The sequence below is a fragment of the Photinus pyralis genome, unplaced genomic scaffold (genome assembly GCF_008802855.1).
Source record: "Photinus pyralis isolate 1611_PpyrPB1 unplaced genomic scaffold, Ppyr1.3 Ppyr1.4_LG3b, whole genome shotgun sequence".
Taxonomy (NCBI): Eukaryota; Metazoa; Arthropoda; class Insecta; order Coleoptera; family Lampyridae; genus Photinus; species Photinus pyralis.
Window position 1 is genome coordinate 15,435,163 of NW_022170510.1, and position 26,583 is coordinate 15,461,745.

At 37.2% G+C, this 26,583-nt stretch overlaps 2 protein-coding genes across 7 annotated transcripts in view; both read left to right on the forward strand.

The window, feature by feature from the left end:
- LOC116166312 (homeobox protein abdominal-B) overlaps nt 1–26,583 on the forward strand; it is a 441,837-nt gene that overhangs the window by 152,896 nt on the left and 262,358 nt on the right. The window lies entirely within an intron of this gene.
- LOC116166382 overlaps nt 10,158–26,583 on the forward strand; it is a 58,428-nt gene continuing 42,002 nt past the window's right edge. Inside the window, exon 1 of the mRNA XM_031481338.1 lies at nt 10,158–11,040. The gene's annotated coding sequence lies outside the window, so the exon portion shown is untranslated. The remainder of the gene's footprint in view (nt 11,041–26,583) is intronic.

Consider the following 26,583-nt stretch of genomic DNA (forward strand, 5'->3'; position numbering starts at 1 on the left):
GTTCGGCAACTATCGCCCGTGCAAACCGGTAATATAAAAGCATAATCGTGACGACGTTAACTTTAAGAAAACTACTACTGCACATTCAAAAACGAGTTGAAAAACTAACATGAATTTTCATGATGAGACAAGTACAGTAACTAAAAATCAAGAAAATTTTACCGGTAACCACTATGGCTGCAGAATCTTCCATAAAAGGAACATGTACAGCTTGTGAGCATGACAAAATTTAAGAAGAAATCCACTGAAGTGCAGAAAGGTACATAGCGTGAACTCTACTCTAGCGACAAAATAGTGAAGTAAGTCAATGAAACCTATAACACTCGGACGGCGTCTACCGGCAATAATAAAGAAACTAAGGTAATAACAACTCTACTACAGAACTAACTTATCATCTAAACTAAACGGGTTTACGTAGAAAATCCATAGATGGCGTAAGAAAGAAGAACATCATTTAAGCGTTGAGTGAAAAATAGTAATTTAAGTGACGGTATATTTAAATTATGAAGGACAAGAACATTACAAACTTTTAAAAGGCAAAAGGAAGATGCGGAATTTCATTGTGAGTTAATTAAAGAAAGCATTTTATGCCTGGCCTGCAGGAAAATAGTATTGAGTGTTCTTTCACATTTAAATTTTTCATTAATCCTAAACGGTGTAGATATACAATACAATCGGAAAAAAACGTCCCCCTCGGTTTTAACACACAATGATATCTTGAAACACGTACGTGAATAATACTCTGCTCGAGGCTCTGGTCAAAGTGAAGCGTCATTACTTGACGAGCATATCAAACAATAAAATTGTCACTTGATGCGACACCGTTGTCTTTTGGTCTTGAACGAAACTTGTAACTTGGCACCCATACTCGCACCCATATATACGAAAACATTTTCAATGTTAAAAATTTTCCTTTTCCACTTGAAACGCATTAAAATTGGAGTTGCACGGAAACAAATTCGAAGATATACAGAAAGATATTCAATGTAAATCGAGGAAAGCAAAATCGGCAGTGCAATGTAAATCAATTACGAGTATGAAGATCCCCTAGGCGTGATGAACGCGCCATGCACTTTTTCACAGCGTTGCGAAATAAAGCGTTTTTTGTTTTAGTTTTCCATGAATGGTTTGTTCATTTTCATTAACAGTTGTTTTCCTTTACTTTGATGTAGAAGGAAAGAGTACGTGCGGATAGAAAATTAATTACATTAGTCTTAATGGAAATTGCCTTTGTGCAATTTAGTTTCTACTTGCATTGAATGCGTGTTAAAATTGTGCCCTTAGATTACATGCCATCCGTCTGTATCAATTATTGGTATTGGACAGACTTTCAGATAAATCAATTAAAATTTGTCTCGCTTCTTCTGATCTAGGTTTCCAACAAGAAAACCTCCTTGAGTTCGCTCATGAGTTCAATAAAGTTATAAGACCGCACAGAAATTAGTCGCATCTACCTTAAATTTTTACAGACATCATTGCGAAAACGTGACAGTATATTTACTTAAACATTGAATAAAAATCTGAATAGAAAGACAACGCAATGCTTTTTGAAGGGTCCACTTTAACGGAGTTTCTCCGTAGGTTGCCCTCTGGGACAAACTCCGCTTATTAAAAGTAACTAAATTTTAATCGAGGGTTTATACCACCTACTCAACTGAATCAAAGTGATTAGATTTCTTTAGATGACGCTACTTTCGCGTACTTATCTCGTAGACTGCGTGGGAGTTATAACAGCAGGTGAAGATCGTATCGTATTGCAATATTATCTCTGTATTTACAAACTTATGCTTACGTAATACATGTTATTATTTGCACACCTCTTAGGAAATGACGTCAAAGTTATCAACTTACAAGTAAATCTTGATTCCAACGATCTTACCTTATGTAGACTTTAAGATCGAAATTAAACTTTACTATTATTGTACCTATAGACAGTGTTTTGGGATATTTCAGAATATGCAATATACTGTCAGTCTCAGTTGTGCGAGCATTTACAGATATTGTTTAATTGCTGTTTCCGTATATAAATGCACAAATAACATGTTTTGAGACAAAATTTGGAATTAAGTACTACTTTAAACAACAACTTTAAAATTCAAATGAGAGAAGTGCAATATAATCTATTATGATGTGAAATGAAAGGTTTTTTAAATCGGCTTCATGAAAGAAATTGTATTGCACTTTTACGAAACGAAGACTCGAAAACGCCATGCCGGCACGTTTGCTTCTAAACCTTTTTCTACGTCTCTCTTGTAACATATTTTTGATATTTTTTAAATATTAATAATTACGGCACCTGAAAATACCATAAATATCAAGTACTTCTACAATTATTTATGCAAAATTCGAGTATTAAATCAAAAATTACAATTACAATAGAGGCATAGATGTGTCCTTTATCTTTACATCGGCACCTAACAACACGGTATAGAATCCAATTTACTCAAAATGTTATACTAAGTCCAACACCTAGACACGCTATTCGACCCATATAATTTCTATTGAAGCGCTTTCCTAGTCGTATGCAGAGAACGGCTTAAGTTCTCGAGTTTACGGATAGAATAAGAAATTTCAAAGCTATTATGAATTTCCATAGCAAGAGACGCAGTCGTCAATCCCATTCAATGGAATGTTTTTTACCGTCAAAAAATAAATCAAGAGAACATACATTTATCATAGGGTCCGTTCACTTAGCCCCCCATTAGCCCAAAAATGAACCAATTTTTTTTATGTATTGTGCCTCAATTGTGCAATGTGCATTTATGCGCACCGTTTGTGCTTTTTTGGTTTTGGAGATAATCGAAAAAATCAAATGGGGGCTAAGTGAACGCTTAGCCCTCCCAAAAATTAAACTTTTTGATAGTTCATCGACGGTATTGCGTAGTACTTCGATTGTGTTTAATGGTGCTTTCATACTCATCGTTTGTGCCTTTTTGGTTTCGGAGATAAGAGGAAAAATCAAATGGGGGCTAAGCCTGGGGCCAAGTGAACGCTTAGGTCTCATCAAAGGAACTGATTTGTACAAACTATAGCTTTTCCGGGCGACTCATTTTCGAGATCAGAGGGTGGGGGGGGGTGGAACTGGTTTTATCCTTCATCATGATACTCTAATGAAAAGAGTCTCAACGAAAGGAATTAATTTCTACCAACCATAGCCCTCCTCCTCAACCTCTTATCGTGATCAGGTATATTCCATTATACCTCAAGATCGGATTGTCGGAAGAGGGTACTCACACGAACTTATAAATTAAGATGGACCGCTGATCAAACAGTTGCATAGAGGTACAAATGGCCCTAGCATGGGCGCCGCCATGATGTGCACATTCTAGTTATTTTCTAGGGGAATTGTTTATTAGTTGATTTGAATTTCGCGCCATGTGAGTGCACATCATGGCGGCCCCCATGTAGGTGTCATTTGTCAATTCAGCATTAACAGTCCATCTTAATTTATAAGTTCGTGGTACTCACAAAGGGCGATTGAGACGTCTGCAAGAAATATATCAATTAGTGATGTCAAAACAAAAGCTATTTCGGTTAAAAAATGCGCTTTATCTGTACAAGAGTTGTGCACAATTTATACTTGTTTATACTTTTTCAGATTATGTCTTTCATACTGCAGCTTATGACCATACCTTGTGTTGTATTGATGATTAACGTTCAGAAAATTGAAAATATCTGAATTCATCTTAACAAAAACTAAAACTTCTAATATATACAGACATGGAAAGGTAAGGATGTCATTTAAAGTTGGTTATACAGGGAGAAAATTGGGTGGTAGACGGCCGAGGGGTTCAAGATAAGCACTTTTTTTCAAATAAACCGAGGGTCAAACGGACGGTTTCGTTTGGGAGCCACTCCCAAAGAAGTGGTGAAATTTGGAGTTCTTTAATTTTTTTCTCAGCAATCACCAGTTACTTTTGTGTTGTCTTACTGGAAGAAAGGGCAGCAACAATCTGCTCAACGCAAACTATATTAATTGGCACACAAACATAATTATTAATATTATAGAAAACATGGAAGTAAACAAGCGACAGCACTATTGCTGTACCGCGCGGTCGCTGCCGTTCTCCGTGACGTGTCCTTTCATTCTTCAATCGCTTCCCTAATAGACTGGATGCCAAACTGGGATTTTTGGCTTAACCTGGAAGTGAGGTACGGTGAAGGTTTTTTGACGGTTTTTTGTTCGTAAGGAGACTGCCACCTTGACACCCTTAAGCATTTTGAGAAATTCAAGATGGCGGCCAAAAAAATACAAAAATTAAAGTTTTAAAAAATATGGGCATATAACACATCGATTTTAGGGTTTTTAAGCCTTCTAAATTTAAATTTTTAGTTAAAAATATTTTTGGGGGCGTTTTGGCGGATTGGGGTGGTGTTTTTAAGGGGTTGGTTTATATATTTTTTCAATATTAACTTGTCGTACATCGATTTATATGTTTTTATGGATAAGGATCCCGAATTCCATATCAAAATGGAGGTACAGCAAGTTATTCAATGTTAAAAAAGTAGAACGACACCGACAGACGGCCCGAAAATAACATAAAACGCACGGTACGCCTCGCCCGCGCTGCACGACATCATTTTAATAAAAAGATAATAATTATAACAAGTGCAATACGTCTTTTTATAGGTTTCTTGGGGTGGAGATTACAATTTTGCTGTCAAAGTATGATTTTTGAATAAATCCTAGAAAGATATACAAGATAGCGTCAAAATTATTATCTTTTTATTAAAATGATGTCGTGCAGCGCAGGCGAGGCGTACCGCGCGTTTTATGTTATTTTCGGGCCGTCTGTCGGCGTCGTACTACTTTTTTAACATTGAATAACTTGCTGTACCTCCATTTTGATATGGAATTCGAGATCCTTATCCATAAAAACATATAAATCGATGTATGACAGCGACACGTTAATATTAAAAAAATATAAAAACCCACCCCTTAAAAACACTCCCACTCCTCCAAAATGCCCCCAAAAACATTTTTAACTAAAAATTTAAATTCAGAAAACTTCAAAACCCTAAAATCGATGTGCTACATGCCCATATTTTTAAAAAATTTAATTTTTGTATTTTTTGCAGATATTTTTGGGCGGATTCTTAAAATAGACCTAAAACCGCAAAAAGTTTTCACCGTACCTGAAACAATCACTACACAACAGTTACAAAGATGAGTGACACGTTTTTAATTAGGTTTTCGGGTATGCCCTTTCCGATTTTGAAAAAAATTTTCAAAATTCCTATCACGGAAGGGCGCACCCCTGCTTCGACGAAATTTGGTGCCTGGCGGTTTTTGAACATAAAAATCACGAATCGGGAATTAGTTTTTGAAATTCGAAAAAAAAGTTCCACTGCAATTCTTGGCCGGACAACGAAAATGGAGAGAATTCCAAGAAATTGGTTGTGTACATACTGGATGAGTTAAGGAACAAAATTTTAAAATAACTTTTCAAACAAAAGTTATAGGTACTCGTTTGGAGAATGGGCCTTGGGGCAAAGTGTCTCTCGCCTACTACTATAGTGAATGATCTAATTTCGTGTGTAGTTAGTTGAAAATATCACAAATAACAAAAAAATAACGATTTAAGTTGCCCCTATTTGATTTGTCCTATTATTTCCAAAACCAAAAAGGCACAAACGGTGCGAATAAATGCACTATTGAGCACAAATGATTATTGAGGCACAATACGTAAAAAAAATTAGTTCATTTTTGGCTAAGTGAACGGACCCTTCCCTTTATCATATTATCATAGCATATTGTTGTCTAATTATCTTGTATCCAATAATTGACTTTTTACGTTCTGCAACAACGCTGTTATTATTATTGAATTAAGAACTTATAACTTGTTAAAAAATTAAGTCGGATATTCATCTGAAAACTATATTTAGACGATCTTTGTATCAAAGGTATCCAGTTACCGACGTGCGTAAGTTTATCAATGGCATGATGTCACCGTAGTCAAAACATTCTCTCTCACCTCTCTACTCATTTTGAAGTGAGTATCTCGACTATATTGTATGAATTAAAAAATGTTGAAGAGTTTCCTTTAATCACGTTTTGTTACTTGCCGTACGATACCAGCACATTCTAGATAAAGAATACTGGCCACCTTTTCTCCTATCTCACTGACCTTCTATTCAGATTTATTACTCAATGGTAGTAGTCAATAATGAGAATTGTCACGCTGTTACTTTTAGAAATCACAACCCGAAATTTCGCTCAATAAACATTTAGACAAGTTCTCTAAAGTGAATAATTGCCACCTTCGTCATTTCCAAAGAAATTACATACCTACAATTATCATATTTTGAAAAAAATCGAACGAAATTACTCTTTGAAAATATTTCAAAGACTGCTGCACGTACTTCCACGTACTTGACTGACATGTTAAATTAATAAACAAAAATTCTGTCCAACCGGTCATTTTCTTATCGATATAATTGGTTAATTTAGAGGATTTCAAGTACTAGTAGTGAAAAATAGTATATAATCACGGTAGAGAAGTCTATTAATTATCTACCTTGATATATAATGTACAATTATTTGTGGCCAAGTTTTACCTTAGTGTAATTGATTCTTTGAAATTTTTGAAAATTGATTGAGGCCACCGATTGTTTCAATTCGATGGGTCATTATCGAAGCTTTTCGTGGCAGGATCTACATGTGCCCTATGTTTGAGTTAGTTAGGCAAATGTGTTTTGTGGGTGGTATAGTTGACCGCACGCCATTGCACACAGTAATATTGTTATTTTAATACGGTTTGTTGGAGTTCAAATGATCTTGCTTCTTAATAACAGAAATTCCGATTTTAAACTAGCAAAATTTGAAATCAAAGTCATGTTTTTCCAATTATTGATCCATTCTCCAATCAAACAATTTTTAACACTTTTAAGTTCAGAGCGGGACTAATTAAATCGTGAGAAGACAAAGCAGGAATCCAATCAACAGAACAAAAAAGGGCGTAAAGTTAAGATAAAGTGCTTGCTTGCTTACCTACTCACTTACTTAGAATGAAGGCTAATTTAATTTAAAATTGAACAAAGAGGAAAAGATAGAATAGAGCGGCCCAAGTCACTGGGAGCTACATTGAATATACCTACTTCGAAGCGGGGTGGAACAAATTGACCCTTGGGAAAGGAAATATAAACTTGTCAACCGGAGACATGTAATGAAACTATAGCCATAAATTACAATATTTAAACTCTCAAATTTCGGTTTAATAGGCATGATTGACAAAAAAGGAAACTTTCATACCAAATTTCAGTGGCTTTTTTTCCTGTTTTATACACTCTTTTACTCTCGTTAGTACCTTTAGTTTAGAGTCACACACAATAGAATATACGGGGTGGCCAAAGATAGACTGAAGGGGCACGTCTCAGAAGTGACCTAACAACTAACTCTCGAACTAACTTAACTAAATATTCTCTCCTAGCTATTTCTTTTAGCGATCAATAAACAGCAACCACCACCCAAATCAGGATTAAGACCTTAATGACAAGTAACAGCGATCAAATCCTGGATCAAATAGAAGTGCGATCAAAAGAATACTTCCTAGAATGCATCAGTATAAATAAGGATGGGGACTGTCGGTTTGGAACGATGGCGCACCAACTGAGGGCATTGCGTTGCCAGTGACATCACATCCTCACAGGAAATTAACCAAAGGATTAAAAAAAATAATCAACGCATACATCAGGGAAAACCTGGAAGATTTCTACCCACAATTGATAGAAGACGTAGACGGATAGGTAGAGGGAAGAAGGAGAGAACCAGCAGGGTTACAGAAATCGTAATCAAGAGGCACCGAGGCATTGAAGTGGAGAAATTTGAAGGAAAAGCAAGAGTATACCCATGGCCCAAATCAAGATTAAAATAGGAAGACTAACAATCATAGGATGCCACATCCCCTCGGACAAAAAGAGGGCAGGTGGAACTCAGAAATCGAAGTGAAACAACAGAAAAAGTGCGGAAAGAAACTGGGTATCATATTAGACGACCTCAATGCGCAACTAGACAGATTGGACGGACGTGAAGAGGAGGAAGGGAACGGCAGCGACCTTTAGGAACATGGTACACCTAAATGGACTGAGGGTAGAAAACATATTCGTCCAAAGTCCAAAATGGTAACATGTAGGAGGGGAAACATTGAATCGCTGATTGACCACATAATAAGGACGAAATCAAAGGAAATAAGCATCACGAATACAGCAGACATATGGGCAAAAACAGTAGGATCGGACCACAAAATGGTAAAGGGGAAAGTAAAGAAGGGGGAGGGGGGAAAAAGAGAACAGAAAGGAAAGGACGAGGAGCACAGCGGGGAAACCGAAGGGTGGGATGTGAAACTTCTGTCAGGGGAGAAGAAAAGGAAGGAGTACCGAAAGGAGTAGTAAGAGATTAGAAGCAAAAAGGGGAAAGGTATACCATATTGGAATAGGATCGGCGAAACGGTCAAAGAAGCAACAAGGAAAACACTAGGGAAACAGAAACCGCTCATGTAACCGAACAGGAAGCGGGCTAAAACCCACACTAACCTGAAACAAAGAAGGATCTAAGGGAAGCCAAGGAAGAAGAAAACAGTGCCTATGAGCAACACGAAATCAAGGAATTCGCCGAGGTCGCGAAGGACATCGACAAACTCAGACCAATGAAGAGGAATGCGCAAATGTAATGGTATAAGCACATCAGAAAATACAAAAGGAGGAAACAAGAGGGAAACAGAAATATATACCAACGACAGCGCGGGCAATGCTAGGACTATCCAAATTCCTAATCAACAGAACCATAAACGCGTGGCCAAGGGAGTATCCTAGTATACAATGGTTTTGGAAGAAATCCGAACACCAAAAGAAAACCAGGGGAATCAAACAAGGATGTCCGCTTCCCCAAGGATCTTCGGGATAGCACTTGACCACGGTATAGAACAAACGAGGATGATGGTGAGGAACCTTAGCACAGGCGGCCAATTACAAATACCGACATTACTGGCTTACGCGGACGATCTACTCGTAATCGCGGATAATTTAGAAGACACTGAGGACTTCGTCCAGGCCAGCGAGGTACCAGGTACACCTGGAAATAGTGGACCTACAAATACACAACGAAAATAGCTACATGATGACAAGAGTGCCAGGAAACAACACCCCTAGTACAAAGAAGGAGAGAAGACCATAATAGCCGGGAAGGAGATAACCATAAAGCACAAGATCAAATATCTGGGAGCACCCTCAGCAGGCACAAGGCAGTGAAAGACAGAATAACCAACGCATTCAGAATCACACACGGAATCTGGAACTTCTTACGAGAGAAGAAGATACCGGACAGCTTGAAAATGATGATTTACAACAGGATCATAGCACCGACAATCTTATACGGAATTAGCACTTGAGCGCTAACAAGGAGCAACAGACGAACATTGAGGAGGGCGGAGTGGAAGGCACTCAGGATACTGATGGAAAACAACAACCTCACAAGGAAGCAGAGAAGAGAACTACCAGAGAGAAAGACGATTACCAAGACACTGAAGATGAGGCAGATGAGATACTGGGGATATACCAACAGGAGGAACAAAGATCATATCATACGGGCTATGTGCCTCGGAATGGAAGGTAGGCCGACCCTGCCACACATGGAACACCACCATAAACCAAACGGTAGAGGTCTCGGGGATTACCATGGGAAGATGGGAAGGAAGAGTAGAGACAAAAATCAAAGGAAGAAAGAAACCAGAAGAATACTAGAGGTGGAGGAAGAATCAGACACAAGGACACGTAGCCAAGGGGAGGAGGAAAAGGGGACAGAAAGTAACGCAGGGAGAGGACAACAATAAAAAGGGCCTAACACGAGGGAAAACAGGGAAGGGAACGACGAACGAGACCAAAGCATAGGAACATCGGAAGCCAATGAACGCCCGGAGAAGAAGCTATCACTCTAGAAAGCAGAGTTCCCGCTAAGACAGATATACCAGTGGCGAAGCTGTGGCCGTACCCCTACCCGTTCGAGTCGGATAACACCCAGTTAGCCCCCTCCCCCCCCACAACCCCCCCAATCCACAAAATCCACCACATTGCTTGCAACAAAGTAATGGAGAAACGTCCCTGATAGTGTCTACCAGGGACGCATCCTCACGACAGTTCACTAAATCCTGGAAGAGGCGGCGACGCCAGGCATATGTCAAAGTTTCAAGTTTCAATTCTTCATGGTAGGAAGACTCCTTTTATAAACGAGCATTGCTTTAAGGACCTCTGGAAAGTGGTGAACACCAGAGAAGGCACAACTAATTTGGAGTGGACATCTACTCACCTAGGACTACCCTTAGCTATGTGCTTATTATGTGTCAAGTGTTTGAACTCAGTTTTGCTTTCGCAATGAAAGAGTAAATTAAGTGCAAGCAACAGTACTAGATCGGCAATTGAAGAAAGGGAAATTCGTTTAATTTAAATAGTCATTTGTATTAATAGTAAAATAATACGGTACACAGTTTCGAATAGTAGATACTGTTATGCCTCATCGAATACCTTTTTGTCACATCTTTAGTTCTGCATCTCGAACTCCCTCATCTGGTTTGGCCGTATACCAAATTACCATAACTAAGACCCATGAAATCAGGCGTGGTTCAATGGATTCGTCGAGAAACCGGCGAGATCACTCTCTCTCTTTCTCCTGTGCCCCCCTGGTGTTTGCTCTCAGGTCCTCGCGAGGCAACTTCGTTCGGTCAGTTTACGGGCCGCAAGCTTTGCTCTCTGTTGGTCTCGTGCGGCGAAAAAATCTAAACCCATCGCGCGCGTTTCGTTTTAATTACGGTTTCCGGCGCGTGAATTTATGACACGACCTTCCCCAGTTCGCGTTCCGTCCTTGCCCGATTTTTGAACCCGGTACCTGGGGTCTTCAGGTAGAGAAATACCGGAAGGGTGTTCTAGTAGTGTTCGGCGAAGTGAATTTTACACACCGGTTCTGTGCGTAACTGGATATCTCGAAATTTTCAATTGTGCTTCGGTTGTTTTCAAGTGCACTGAAACTGGAAGTGGAATTAAACAATTATGGTAATTTAATTTGTTTTCCTTGTACGATCCTTTTGTGGATTCTGGCTAATAACCGCTACTTTAGTGACATGATTGCGTGTGTTGCATACGATAATAATTAACTAAGTACAATTCCATGTTATTACAGCATTATGACTTACGTCATGCCAGTAACGAAACTAAGTGTTACACTTTACCTTGGGTAATCTCACACCATTTGTAAAAAAAGGGTGACATTGAGGTGACACCGCTTCAAATTATCCATCTCAAGTGAGAGATTATGTTGACAATCAATTATAATCCTCGCGATAATTAGTAACAATTTGTTTGGGTGTGTTCCACAAAAAAAATGCCCACCTACAACTGGGTGATATCAGACCGTTACAAAATAGTTGAAACGGGTTTAAAAATGAAAACGGAATTTCTTTTCAAATACCAATTTTTGCATGTCCTTATCTCTATGGTAATCTCCGGTTGACATATAATCGATCATTGCTACTTCGGACACGTTGACCTCAGCACGGTTCCTTGATCGCTAGAGATCTTCAAAACTCGCCTGGTTTTTCGAAGTGTCCAATTCATTCTTCTACAGGTGTCAATTACGTGATACATTTTTGAGCGCCATAAAATAGATACAACTGTGATCTGTACGTGCAAAAAGTGCCATTAACTACGCACGCACGTTATATCACGACATAATAATTTACAACCAATTCTTCGTGAAGATTTATTTCAGAGTGCGCGCCCAAGTTCTGTTACTTTCTCTGATAGAAACATTAAATTAACAGATCCTCAATTGTTTTTTACCTTTACGTAGAACAAATCACGCAACACTAAAAAAACTGTTACTTTTTCTTGCATGCCATAGAAACAGGTCGCACTCGTACGAGTTACCAAAACGTATTCTTCACAGACAGCAGTTGCTATTAATTCTAGGTCCGTGAATATACCTACATTTTGAGTTCATTTGGTTCTATTTTTGTCGTATCATACTCATTTTCTGCTCTTACGGCTTTCGATTTACTCAAATTTTTAGAATGACAACCCCTAGGGCACTCCAATTTCACGCAGGTCCATAACGTTAGTAACAAACATTTCTAGCGACGTATCGTTATCAACGGTATGCGTATAACCAAAGCGGAACCCCCTACAAATGTTGGCGACAAACGATGATACGAAAAAACCGAGGAAAAAACTAACGTGGACACGTGCAATTGAAACAACGTATGAAACATTTCTATAATTCTTACAAATTTGGAAAGTATTTTCAAAATACATTACAAAATATCGTTTTTACACCTTTTTAAAATTTTTTATGCTTACGTTTATAAAATATATCCAACAGTTTTGAAAAATTTCCATATTTTCGTTCTTTTCCAACATGTGTATAATTACTTGAAAAATTTGGGAAGCATTTCTGAAACATTTTCCTCACATTCCATCACTTCTGAAATACTCCTTAATTTTTCTAAACGTTTCCAAAATGCCTCCAACATTTCAGGTACATTCCCAAAATTTCTATAATTTCGCACAAATTTCCAATACTTATTTATGAAACGATTCTAGTACTTTCGAAGCATTTCTGAAACATTTTCTGAAGCACTTTCAAAATTCTTTGAATATTCTAGAGCGATTTTCTTGCACTTTCTGAAACATTTCTGTCACTTCTGAAATATTTCTTAATGTTTCTAAACTTTTCCAAATTATCGTTTCTAAAATTTGTATACGTTTCTGAAACACTTCCAAAATTCTTCCAACATTTACCGAGCATTTCCAATATTTCCGAAGCATTTTTGAAACATTTTTGAAGCATTTCCATTTTAAACATTCAGGAATATTTTCAAATTTTCTTGCACTCTTCCAACATTTCTATAATTTCTTACAAAATGTTCTACACAAATGTACAAGAAATTCCAAAAATGTTGCTACACTTTTTTTAAAATTTTGAACATATTTCCAACGTGATTCATATTTTTTACATTTACGAATCATTTATCGGAACATTATTGAAACATTCCTACACATTTCCGAGACATTTCCAACGTTTTTACCCGTTTCTAATATTCTATATTCTAAGTTAAACGTAAAATGTCTAAATGACTGGTTACATTTTCTAGAAAAACATGTCCTACCAACAACACCTAATGTATTTTAGGTGTTGTTGGTCCTACACGTTTTGAAAATTTGGAAAAATGTCAAAAATTACCTTTTCTCAAATCTACTATTTATCTAGGTATCTATATTTCTAAGAAGCATTCTAGAACACTTCTCCAATTTCTTAAATGTATGTTAATTCCAAGTATTCCTAAGGTTTTTAAACACTTTCAGCATTTTTGCACATTTTTTATGTTTCCAAAATTTCCTACACATTTCTAAACATTTTTAAACGTTTTTAATACATTACCCTCGACATTACCGATCCAAATCCAGTATAACATATGAAATGGGCACTAGTTCTTCCGTGGCAAGTTAAAACCGTTTATCTATAAAGAAAAACATTGATAATTTAGCGAATATTCCAGAAATCTCGATAGACATCGCGGCGCCATGAAAGATTACGCATCGGCCATAAAGAACGAATGCTGATGTGACGCAATTTTTCCGCGAAATATGACTGTTTGTTCGAGAATATTCGGAAGCGTTCAGAAGCACTTGAGAACACAAAAACGATGATACGAAAAAACTTACGTGGGCACATGCAATCGAAACAACGTCTGGATCATTTCTATAATTTTTTACAAATTTGGAAAGTATTTTCAAAATTTCCTTCACATTACCCTACTTGAGACACATTTGTGAAGCATTTCCCTCATATTTCCGTCACTGAAATATTTCTTTATTTTTTGAAACATTACAAAATTTCGTTTTACCGAGGTTTTTACACCTTTTTAAAATTTGTGATGCTTACGTTTATAAAATATATCCAACAGATTTGAAACATTTCCAAATTTTCGTTCTTTTTCAACATGTGTATAATTACTTGAAAAATTTGGGTGGCATTTCAAAAATTCGAGACATTTCTGGAACATCCCATCACTTCTGAAATATTTCTTAATTTTTCTAAACATTTCTATAATTTCTTGCAAAACACAAATGTCCAAAATTTAAAAAAAAAATGGTAACATCTTTGGAAATTCTTGTATATTTCCAACGTGATTCATTTCAAATATTTTTTTTACATTTACGAATCATTTACATGTCCTACACGTTTTGAAAATTTTCAAGAATGAGCTTTTCTCAAATATACTAAGAAGTATTCTAGAACACTTCTACAATTTCTTAAATGTATGTTAATTCAAGTATTCCTAAGGTTTTTAACACTTCCAGCATTTTTTTTGCACATTTTCTTTACGTTTCAAAACTTCCTACACATTTCTCAACGTTTTTAAATGCTTTTAATACATTACCGATACCGATATGGATGCGAATCCAGTATAATATATGAAATGGGCACTAGTTTTCCGTGGCAAGTTAAAACCGTTTCTCTATAAAGGAAAAAAATAATGTAGCGAATATTCCATAAATCTCGATAGACATCGCGGCGCCATGAAAGATTACTCATTGGTCATAAACAACGAATGCGGATGTAGCGCAATCTTTCCGCGAAATATTTTTTTTGTTGAAGAATATTCGGGAGCGTTCAGAAGCACTTGAGTACACTCGAGGTTGCTATGTAAGCGAGTCGATTTGCGTGTCAGTTCAGTTCCAATTTCAACGCAGAAGTAATAAATAGTTTGCGCTCTTACAAATTGTGCATGTGCGAATATTTTAACTGTTATAAATTAATTCATTTCAATTGATCGTTAATTAATTGTCAATAAAATGAAACACGTAATTAAATTTACGTCAGAAGAACTTTTTTATTTACTGATTTACAAATCGAGGCAAATTTAATTCAATATAGCAGACGAAATGGGATATCTCATAGAGTATTTCAACCCACGTTATTTATTCGTATCATCGTTCGTTATTTATTAAGTACCTACTCGTATTACACGATTTTTTTATTGCGAGCGATTTTGCTGAAGCTTCGACATTAAGACCTACTTGAGGGTCTATTAATAAAAGCAATTGGAACGCGCACGAAAAACAAGCAAAACATATTTGCTTATTTTCAATTAATTTATTGACCTTCCAGCACCCAATTGTTTTGATAAATTTACGTGCTGCATCTTGTATAATTGCTGTCTATTTTTTGTATAAAAAAATTAATATATACTTCACAGTCATGAGGTCATGACGCATCCACTCACGGCATCTTAAAATTATAAAATTCAAAATGACGAATCTTCGATGATCAATTCAAATAGTCATATGATGTATAAATGGTGTGTCAGACATTTGGACAACTTTTGACATTATTGAAAATAGGGATTTTAATGGGAAAGTTTTGAAAATCTTCAAAATCTCTTCAGAATCATTTCAATTTTTTCAGAATCTTTTCAAAATCTCTTCAGAATCACTTCGAAATCTCTTTCAAAGCTTTTCAAAATTTCTTTAAAACCTCTTCACAATCTTTTAAATTTCCATAATCTTTTCAAAATCTCTTCAAAATCTCTTCAAAATGTTTTTAAAATCTTCTAAATCTCCAGAATCTTTTCAAAATCTCTTCAAAAATTTCTTCAAAATCTCTTCAAATTATCTTTACAATTTCTTCAAAATCTCTTCAAAATCTTCTAAATTTCCAGAATCTTTTCAAAATCTCTTCAAAAATTTCTTCAAAATCTTTTCAAATTATCTTTACAATTTCTTCAAAATATATCTGACTACTGACAAGTGTAAAGGTTATGCCTACTAACACAATAAAGATTATTACTATTATTACAAAATCTTCTAAATTTCCAGAATCTGTCCAAAATCTCTTTAAAATCTCTTCAAAATCTCTTTAAAATCTCTCCAAAATTTCTTCAAAATCTCTTCAAAATTTCGGCGCAAATTATGCCCCATTTTAAATGATATTGGGCCCAATCAACTTCACGGATCCACGAATTTATACTATTTTTATTTTTCTTATTCAGAAATTCAACGCTAATTATGCGCTTTTTAGCTTTGTGCCTTAGTAGAAAATATAGTTATTACAAAAACATTTTCCTTTTAACGACTTTTTTCATAAATAAATTTTCTCTTACGAGAAGTTAGCACTTTTGTTACGTGCCTCTTTACACCGTTTTGGTTGGTTGCGCTCTAATAGAAAATGGGTTATTGCAAAACCACTATTCTTCGCGTTACTCCGACCATCTTCCCGCAGCCGCCTACTTATTTTATAAATGTTTTTTTTCTTATGTATAAATTAAGCGCTAATTACGTGACCTATTGGACCGCATTACTATTTGATCAACAACACAATATGTTTAATTGGAACAGCATATGCTTAACATGCAAATTTGTTTAAATTCGAATTATGTATTCACGATTAGTTGTCCGGCATTATCTAATTTTGGCAATAAATAGGTATATACCGTGTGTCCCCACCATAGGCACACAGAGTTAATGTATTTTTCGCGAAGGATCCACAAGGCCTTTGGTATGTATTTGAAGTTAGCACGTACGTTATTGCGCTTGGCTGATGCTAGAAAGAGATAGTACGTCGAACCCTAATTTCAAAGGCCTCGTGGATCCTTCGCGAAAAAATACATTGCTGTTCCTCTATGGTGCATTCTACATGGGACCCACTGTATTTATCGAGGTGCAAAATTGCACTTCAAGAAACTTCTACATTAGAAAAATCATTTCTGAACTCATTTTCTATTAAGACACAACAAAAGGGGTAGTGAATAGCGCTGCACATAAAATATTGCGAAATAGCAATACTAACGTCTGAGCCGGAGGCAATTGTATATTAAAACTGTAATTAATACTCAATCAATCAATAATTCTAATGACTTTACACTAGCAAAAGCAATATTTTGATCAACCACGGGTTATCCTTACAATCGTCGGGGTATAAGAGCATAAACGTGACGTTAAATTCCAAAAAAAACTTTACGATACACAAATAACTAAATTTCTATTGATCTAATCAATTCAAAACATAAACAAGATCATCTGAGACGATTCTTCGGAGTAAAACAAATAACGTGACTAAAACTTGTAAATATCGGCTTACAAAGCTTCGGTAACTTCAAGAACTTATTTACAAAGCAACGGTAGTTAATATCGATAAACCAATTAATATAACGGATACGAAACGTAGTTAAGCTAATACAAATGTATTATCGGAGTCACACAAAAGTAATCATAGGTAATCTAGCTCAAATCGGGTCTCGATAAGTATATTCTTGAGCAAGGACAGAGATAGTGTAAGTAAAATCAGAGAAATTTACACGAGTAATGTTCTCCAAACGGTTCGTCAATACTTGCGATTGCAATTCAGTAACAATTATCGGAAGTAGGTCACAAGTAATAGTTGGTAGAATGAAAGTAAAATTTTCCTAGCCGGTAATGTAGAAACTCAAAACCAATTCTTATTAAGATGGCAGGTTCAAATAAAAATGCTGTATCATCCATCTACTGCGTAGGTAATGCGTAATAAAAAGCTAATAAAAAAAACTTAAGAAACTTGTGAGAGAATGGTGTGGGAAGTTTAAGTCCTAAACGTAGTACGTAATGAGAAAAATGCTGCGTAATCATGTAACATACCTCGTATGGTTCATATGCAAATACAGATCCGTAAAACGTTTCAATGGAGCCATCAGAGAGATCAGAAGAAAGAGAAAACTACTCCAAAGAGAATTATGGTAAAACCAAAACAATAAATCCCTTACGGTAGACACAAAGTCAGAAAAGTAATGAACCAAGAGAGATTTGCATGTAATTAGTGCGAAAGCAGGAACTTCACTGAAGGAAAGATGTACAAATGCGCGAGCAAGATAAAATGTAAGAAGAAAGGATGGAATTAAGTGCAGAAAGGTACAAAACGTGTACTCTAGCAACAAGACAAAGAACTAGGTAAAAGAAAGCTCTAATACTAGGATGGCCTGTAACGGCAAGAGAATGAATTAAGTGAAAGAAACCTATAACGCGAAAATGAAAAACTATTGTAATAAGAAATCTATAAATAAGATATTAGGTTGCACATCCATGAGCAACAAACTTTAGAGTTTTTTATTATTGCAATGTTTTTTTTGCTTTTTTTTTAGCAAAAATGGCGGAATTTGTTCGTTTTATTATGAAGACTTCGGTTTTGGGCATTGCTATACTGGAGATTAAGTTTCAGAGTCGAAACTTCTGACTAGATACTTCTTACTTGAAACTATGGAATGCAGAATAAGTCTTTACGTTTTGGAAATTTCAAAACTTAAGCGGGAAATGTCGAAGTTTGAACCCTACAACCCGATGCTAGGAACCTGATTTGAAGTCTAAATGCAGTTTATTAACGAGGGCCACGTGAAATGAAAAAAAACCGGTAGTTCTTGTTTCTGTAGCTCCATAAATCGAATTAGTGAGGTCGAAGAAAAATCGGACGCGAAGCAACTCCAGATAATGATCTGAACCCTAATCTAATAAGAAGTCCCTGACATTTCCCGATACAGTTTGTAGGCTTCCGTGCTTCACATTTTGGGCGCCTAAATTAAAACACCTACAGGCGCAAAAAAACCCGCTAACATTGACCTTAGTTTTCTCCTCGAACGCAATAAATATTTATTCGAGTGGGTAATTTCGCGCACAGATCGTTGGATGATATTAATTAGCAAAAAGCCAGCTTAAGATGAGCGACGAATTTACCGATACGAAACGAAAAAGCAAATAACCGCGATGGAATTACTTGGTAGTTCAATAACATTTTTGACATTCGAACGTATTTGCCCACTCGCTACTTCAACGCTAACGAGTTCGCCTACATTTTCGAACAATATCTTTATGTTATTTTACTTTTATTGGTAAGGACAGGTGTGGTCACCTTTGCGGTAATTACTTTTGGTTTCGTATACGAAAAAGGCGAGCAAGCGTAATTGAAACGTGAAATGCGAGCCGTCTTCGTTTCGTCTACTTGGAGATGTTTTTCAGGCAATAATTGCGAAATTAAAATATCGAAGAGCAACGTGTGTTCACAGATCGCGAATGCTATAATTACGAAGGTGGTGAAGCATAAACGGTGAGATTTAATGGTGTGTATCCCAGATCGACCAAGATCAAGGTGAAGTGTATACGGAAAAAAAGCGTAACTACTATGGGCAGCGTGTCTTAAAGCCTAAATACATCTCGCAAAAGATAAACTGTAAGTAATCGGCGTACAATTTATTAAGGAGGAGCTATAGTGTTATTAACTGGACAAAAACTAAACGTGCATTCGAGAGATCGCGGTTTCGACTCACGCTACCGGTTTTTTTGGAAGTTGTCCTAACGCCTTCTACTGAAGAGTTCTGCATTTCTGCGCTCTTAAGCGTCCGTTTAAATTACAAAGTTCGTATCAAGACACATCCCCACTCATCCATTTCGTCATGCACGTTCCAATTTTTTGAGGCAGTTTCGGGACCTAAAATAAACAAGTGCCTATGTATCAAATTTCATTTAAATGCTTCCATAAAAAATTGGCACTGCGCATGCGCAAAACCATATGCGCTAAAAAAAAAGATAAAGTACAAAATAAACTACCTTGCTGTTCTGATATGAGTACCGTTTTGGAAAGAGTCCAATGAGTAAGTTCTACTGAGGTAGCGTTTACCCTAGGGCTAGAGATATCGCTTATAGACGGTAAAAAAGTTTTTCATCTTTTTAGTAAATTGTGCACAACTCTTGTGCAGATAAAACGCATTTTTTAAACCGAAATAGCTTAATTGTAAATTGTTGAGTTATGATGTAGTGGCATTTCTTAGTAGAAGATTAATGGAGAGGAAGCTCATTACACATAATAATTTAAAGACCGCCTGGCATACATTCAAAATTCTCCGACGCTCCATTCTGCAGATATTTGCACTGAAAGCTTTGACATCACCAGTAGATATGTCTTGTCCTGACGTTCCACTTTGTGAGTACCCTCTTCCGACAATCTGTTCTGGAGATATAAGGGAATATATTCGATCATGACAGGGGGTCGTAGAGCAGTATGGTTAGTAGAGAGCGTTGAGACCTTTAATTAGAGCACCATGAAGGATAAAACCAATTTCACCTCTCCCCCCTCCTCTCTCTGTCTTTTGATATAGAGTCAGAAAGAAGGGCGGTGGTTTGTAGATACCGGTTCCTTTCCTTGAGACCCCCCCCCCCCTCGGCCCCGTTACCCACTGATCTGGAACAAAAATGGCCAGTGTTAAAAAGAAATAAACATGTCAAAATTTTACACAAAAAAACAAACTGGTAGTAATTAAAAAAATATCCCCCCCCCCCCAACCACACACTATTACGTGGTTGGTGCTAGTTCTAAAAGTTGTGGCGCTAGCTTGCGCTATGTCCGATGATCATAACTTTTACATTTGGAAGTGCTAGGAGGCAATTGTTGGTGTAAACATAATACAACCCCCCCCCCCCCTTCTTGAAAGTTAAGTATTTTTCTGAAACTGTTAACAATACTAGTTCAACTAAAAATGGCGCTAGCGGATCCCAGGTCAATAGAACATAGAATTTTACTGGAAAAAGAAAAAATGGAGGTGCTAAAAAAATTGCCCCCCAAACTTTGGAAGTTGGTTCTAGCTCTACAATTTCTGGCGTTAAGCCTAACGAACATAGCGCTTGCTTTTGGAATCGGATGCAATGGTATTACTAGCGTTAAAATAGCAGGGAGCTATACTCCTCGGTGACATGTTCATCCTCAAAACGTCCAGCTCTTAATCCTCTTTCCAAAAATTATTGTGTAAGTGCTAAGGGCTGTAAACGTTTTGAGAAGAATGTAGGATCGGGGGTCTGACGGGTATGGTATGGAATACTGCCCCAGTAACAAAGGAAATATTCAATGTTTATTTCTCTACAAGTATAATAATGATCTTCGTTTACTGGGGCATATTTCATACCCCCCCCCGTAACAAAGGTAAGAGTCTATGCTCATTTCTCTACAACTATCAAATCCTGTCGTCGAATAAACCTTCACGAACTCACCCAATCTCCCACAGTCTTCATGAATATTCCGGAATCTGAATTTTCCACAACCTCCCGCAATCTATCCTAATTCTCCCAAAGTTTCTGGAGTCGTCTCCAATCTTCAATTCTCCTCATCCTTATATGCGTCGAAGATTTTATTCTTTATTCCTGAATTTTTGTAAACCTTCACTTTTTATTTTGTAACGGTAGCTCCTAATTTATTTGGATATAATTTCCGAGGGGCTATGTAATCCCCCCTCCCCCATTAACAAAGAAATGTCTCTACAACACTCATAAAAAGGTCTTCGTTTACTGAGGGGTATACTATATCGCTCAGCCCCCGGTGATACCATCACCCTGAAAACGTTCAGCTCTTCACTCTTTTCCCAAAAGTTATTGTGTAAGTGCTAAGCGCTCGGTTCCTTTCGTTGAGCCCCCTCCTCCCCCCCTCGGCCCCGTCACCCACTGATCTGGAAAAAGAATGGCCAGTGTAAGAAAAAAAAAGAAATAAACATGTCAACATTCTACACAAAAAAAAAACAAAGTGGTGGTAATAAAAAAATACCCCCTCCCCACCCAACCACACACTATTACGTGGTTGGCGCTTCCCATCTTCTACAGTCTTCATGAATATTCCGGAATCTTTTTGAATCTTCCTGGGTCAGAATTTTCCACAACCCCCCGGAATCTTTCCTTATTCTCCCCAAGTTTCTCGACCCGGGTACATCCAGTAACACATGAGTTTCTACAACTACAACTCCCCCCAGTAATAAAGGAAAAATTCAACGTACATTTCTCTTCAGTATCATCATCAGTATCACTGAAGTATCGTATCATAAAGAAGATGTTCGTTTACTGGGGGGGGGGGGGGTACACCCGGTGATACTTTCGCCTTCAAAACGTTCAGCCCTTAACCTTCGGACTCGAAACGTTTTGGAAGGAATGTAGAACCAGGGGTTTGGCGCGTATGAAATATTTAACCCCCCCCCCCCTCCAGAAACAAAGGAAAGATTCAGTGTTCAGCATTACAGAAAATTTTCGCTAAGACTACCAGAGTGCTAGGGGTAATGGAGAAAGAACCATCCTTCGACGAGGGTGTTCTCTGCGTGGGGGGGGGAGGTATTCATAAACCCTCCCGAACCTTCACGAACTCCCTCAATCTCCCACAATCTCCATGAATAAATACTCCGGAATCTTGCTGGATCTGAATTTTTCACTCCCGAAATAGCACACACCATCGTGCATCCTGACAGCACACGGCATGCTAGATTACATAAGTTTTCTAAATATCGATTCACGAATTTCTCCATTTTTTTGTATGTGTATGTTTTCTAATATCGAATCAACAATTTCTCAATTTTTAGCACCCACAGGTTAGTGAGTGACGAATTGCAGTGGGATAAAAAATGCCCCCCCCCCACTTTTTTTGACGGAAATACGCGATTTGAAACACTAGGAATCCTAATTAGTGAGGCGCAATAGACCTCTGCAAGTGCGGAGGTTTCGCTTAATTTTTCGCCTCCGCTTCCCCTATTTTATAACGGATGTGTCCCGGAATTTTTAAATATGGTGAGGTGCGCCGTGCGCTCTGATTGGCGGCGCGTGACATGAGCCCCGGGCTGGGCTTGTCAGGCGAGTCGGCCGTCAGACGTGTCTTCGTTTATTTTCATTCATCCCATTCGTTCGTCGCAACAATTCGTGCGTTTTATCGCATAGTTTAATCAAACTAAATTTTTATGACTAATTATTCTAGTTTTTATCACATTTAAAATACTTTTACGTTTCTGCTTCCGCTTCCGCAAAAAAATTTGCCTTCTGTTTCCGCTTCTGCTTCCGTTACATCACTAATGCGAATCAAATAAAATCTGGATGATGTCGTTCTGTCTGTCTGTACTCTCATGTCCGGCTGAACACCTGAACCGAGTGGAACCAAATTTGGTGCACGTATTCTTAGACATAAAAGGAGCTGCAAAACTTTTGGGCAGAACGTGCACCCGCAGGTGTGCGGGTAAACTTTTTGTATCTCGACCATATGCATATTTTATGTTGTACAGAAAATAGGTTGCTCTTTAAAGAATCTTGGGCATTGCATTTGAAAACAAATTTGCTTCCAATTTTTAATACGCGGTCACCATTTTTCGCCAAATAAAAGAGATGTTGAGGTGACCCTCTTACCTCGAACACACTGTATTCTTAATATTACTTCTTCAATTTTGATTTCAGGCTTCATATAATTTATTTCTCATTTAGTTGGAGTCAGATGTTATCTGTATTCATTATTTAAAAAGTTTATTTACAGGGTGTTTTTTTGTATAGGTCTAAAGTTGAAATTTTGTATACATATCTCCGTTTTTTAAATAGAAGACCCTATATGTTTTGGTTATCCTTTAATTCATTCATAATCTGTCTATATCTAAATTTTAAAAATCCAACAGTTTACGAATATTTTCGGAAATATGGCAAAATTCGCGCCTCACAACACTATATAAGAGAGATTATATGGACCCTCGTCTGGACCCATATCTTTAGTATGAGCACAAAGTGAATACGCTCGTGAATAAGTGTATGGTTAATGCAACGCAAGAGAGAAGGAAAGTCAGTATATCACACTTCCACTAGTCGAGTCTTCTGGAGTTTTCTCACAAAAATTACGATCGCGCGCATTTGATTGAAAACGCAGAGAAAACGGAAAGTGGCACATAGAAGATAAATATTCTAGAGGACTACATTTTTATAAAGGCGTATCTTAATCCGCATGAGAATAATAAGCATTCAAAGGTATTGCCGACCACTACGCGTTTAAAACACTTATTCCTAAACGGTTTAAGGTATGCTGTCGCGGAGTTTTTTTTGTGTGGAAAATTGAGTCCTACGCATTTTTCTCTCGCATGCGAATCGTGAGGGAACATCATAAGATTTGGTTACCGTAAGGGCGATAAACTGAGCCAAAACGATATTTATTTAACCCGTAGTTCGTACACCGTAAAAACCCAACAAATTTAATCAAATAAAGCTACAAGCATCAAAAACTCAAAACTCTACAGCATCAGAGAAAATAAATGAATAGAAGTATCTAGTTTAAATTCTCCGACTGACGCCCTCGGGGCAGTTAATTCGCTACCGTTTACATGCACGCGAAGATTCGTTACAGCTTTAGGTTACACATAATGCAATTTTAATTGCATGTACGTTATTTCACCGTCTAAAAATTCATAAATCCATCGCGCCAACGGAACTGCAGCTGGAAAATCAATTAATTCGCAAAAAATCCTTTTACCGTTTTACATCGAAAACGTTTCGGGTATCTCGTTTTTATTTGTTGTAAACGAACGGTATTCCAATGAATAGTTAAACACGGTTCTAGCTTTGAATTTCAAATTTGAAAGAATTACGTAAGTAATATCGCACGTTATAAATGAATGAGCGAAAGCGTAATTACCCTAATTGGCAAATATTTATAATGTAGCCCTAGCCGTCTGCTGTGCCAATTTATGAATATCGTTTGGGGGATGTTTTCGGCGATCCCTAACTTAATATCTCGTTTTAATCGCCCCGGCGGAAATTAATTTTCGTATAAAGCCGATGATGTTTTATAGTTCAATTTCTATTGAAGAATGTCGTAAAGTTATGACACAAAAGGCGATGCGGAGAGTAGCAACCATCGGAAAGTTACTCGTTTTCTAATACCTACAATTGAAGTTTTTTATGTGCGAGATTGTTAAACAAATTTTTGTAATGTTCAAAACTCTGGGGTCAATGTCATGCTAATACAAATGAGGAAGAATGCGAATGAATCGGCTTAATATGCAAATCAATCCGATTCCTCACGTGACGACTGATGAGAGATCGAAAGTTTCCGCATTTCAGTAAAATCACTTTCTTCAAATTAGGCCTAGATTTATAGCACCTAGGAAATTTTGAAAACTATGCTCTGAGGCAAAAAATAGCGAAAATCATGATATTCGTTAAGTCACTTCCTTGGCCGTGAGAAAGTGTAGCACGTTGGAAAAAATTAATTGAAACACTTTTTGAAGTACATGCCTGCAAATACATTTTTCTAATGTGAATCACAACCACAAAATCCAATTTTTGTAATGGAATGCTACCTATATCCGTCAATTGTACAAGATGTGAAAATTAAGTATGTCAAAAAAACGTGTGGAAGAATAAACTGAAGGTTCTCGAGTTTCTTTAGCACATATGCGAGGATGGAATTAACCGATTTGACTAGGTTTTTGCGTATGCTCTTTTTGCAAAAATTTTCTAAAAGTTCCTACTCCAAGTTAGCGGACCTCTAAACCTCTTTTTGAAGCGTTGATTATATAATGTTCGAATATTCTTGATTTTGATTGTAAAATGCGCATAACTTTTTTTTAATGCATTATAACGTAAATTTAATTACATGGTTTTATCTATCACATATTAACAATAAATTTATAACAGCGCAAACTATTTATTACTTCGGCGGAGACATTAGAACTCCACTGAAATGCAATTCGTTTGCAATCTCGAAGAGAAAAAAGTATCGGCTTACGGATCGGTTGCGGGGGGGGGTTAAAGCAAGGGACAAGTATTTCCACCCGGGTTCCTTGGAATACCACCTCCAGCACCAGTCCAATATATCGAGACCACATCTGATCTTCGGAATTGCAAGCTTTGTAACGCCACGAAACTGTAGCTGTCGTTTCAAGTGCTGTCGTGTATTCCAAAAAACTAGGCTTAATCACAAGACCGGTCTTTTATTACCGGATAATAAAGAAATCGTCCCTGCTCCTGTGGGAAATACTCTTTACGAACCTCGGGACGTTGCAGGTAGATTTCTCTTAAGCGCCCAAACCGGAACTTGAATTCTACGGCAATACCTTGCGGTCCTTGGCTACGCAGTGTGCCGAAGCGTACGCCACTGGTGCTTCAAACAAATCTTTAGATTCCTCACGGAGAACACCACTAATTAACAATAAATTTCCCCCCTCGTACTTTATCGCCAATCACTAATCTTTCATGGCGCCTCGATGTGTATGGAAATTTCCGGAACGTTCGCTACAATATAAATTTAATATAAATTTTAAAATTATCCAATATTTAAAAGGGTGGTGAAATGTATTAACGTACAAGGTGGAATTTTTGAGTTTTTGATGCAGTCACTCTGATTCAAAAGAACTCAATTGTTACCCCAAACTAACTATAGTTGGCTAGCAGGGCTAGAGAGATTGATTTATAGCCGCCTTATTAACGAGCTCCTAGCGAGTTTATAATTTTGCGGTGTCTGTCCGTCCGTTAGCACGATACGTCTGTCTGTGTAGTAAAACCACTACTAGGTGAAGGACCGCGCATTCATAGAATAATGGACTTATTTGCATTTCCGCAATACACTGTACAGGTACACAAAATAAATGCGCCGTCGACACGGAAAATCCTCGTTCTTTAGGACTGCTGCAATAATCGGAATTAAAATGGAAATTCAAACAAAAGATCAACAACGAGATTATTAAACTGGCAATGTGCCTGCCTGCATAACTACCTTCATTTATAAGGCAACGTATATGAAAATGT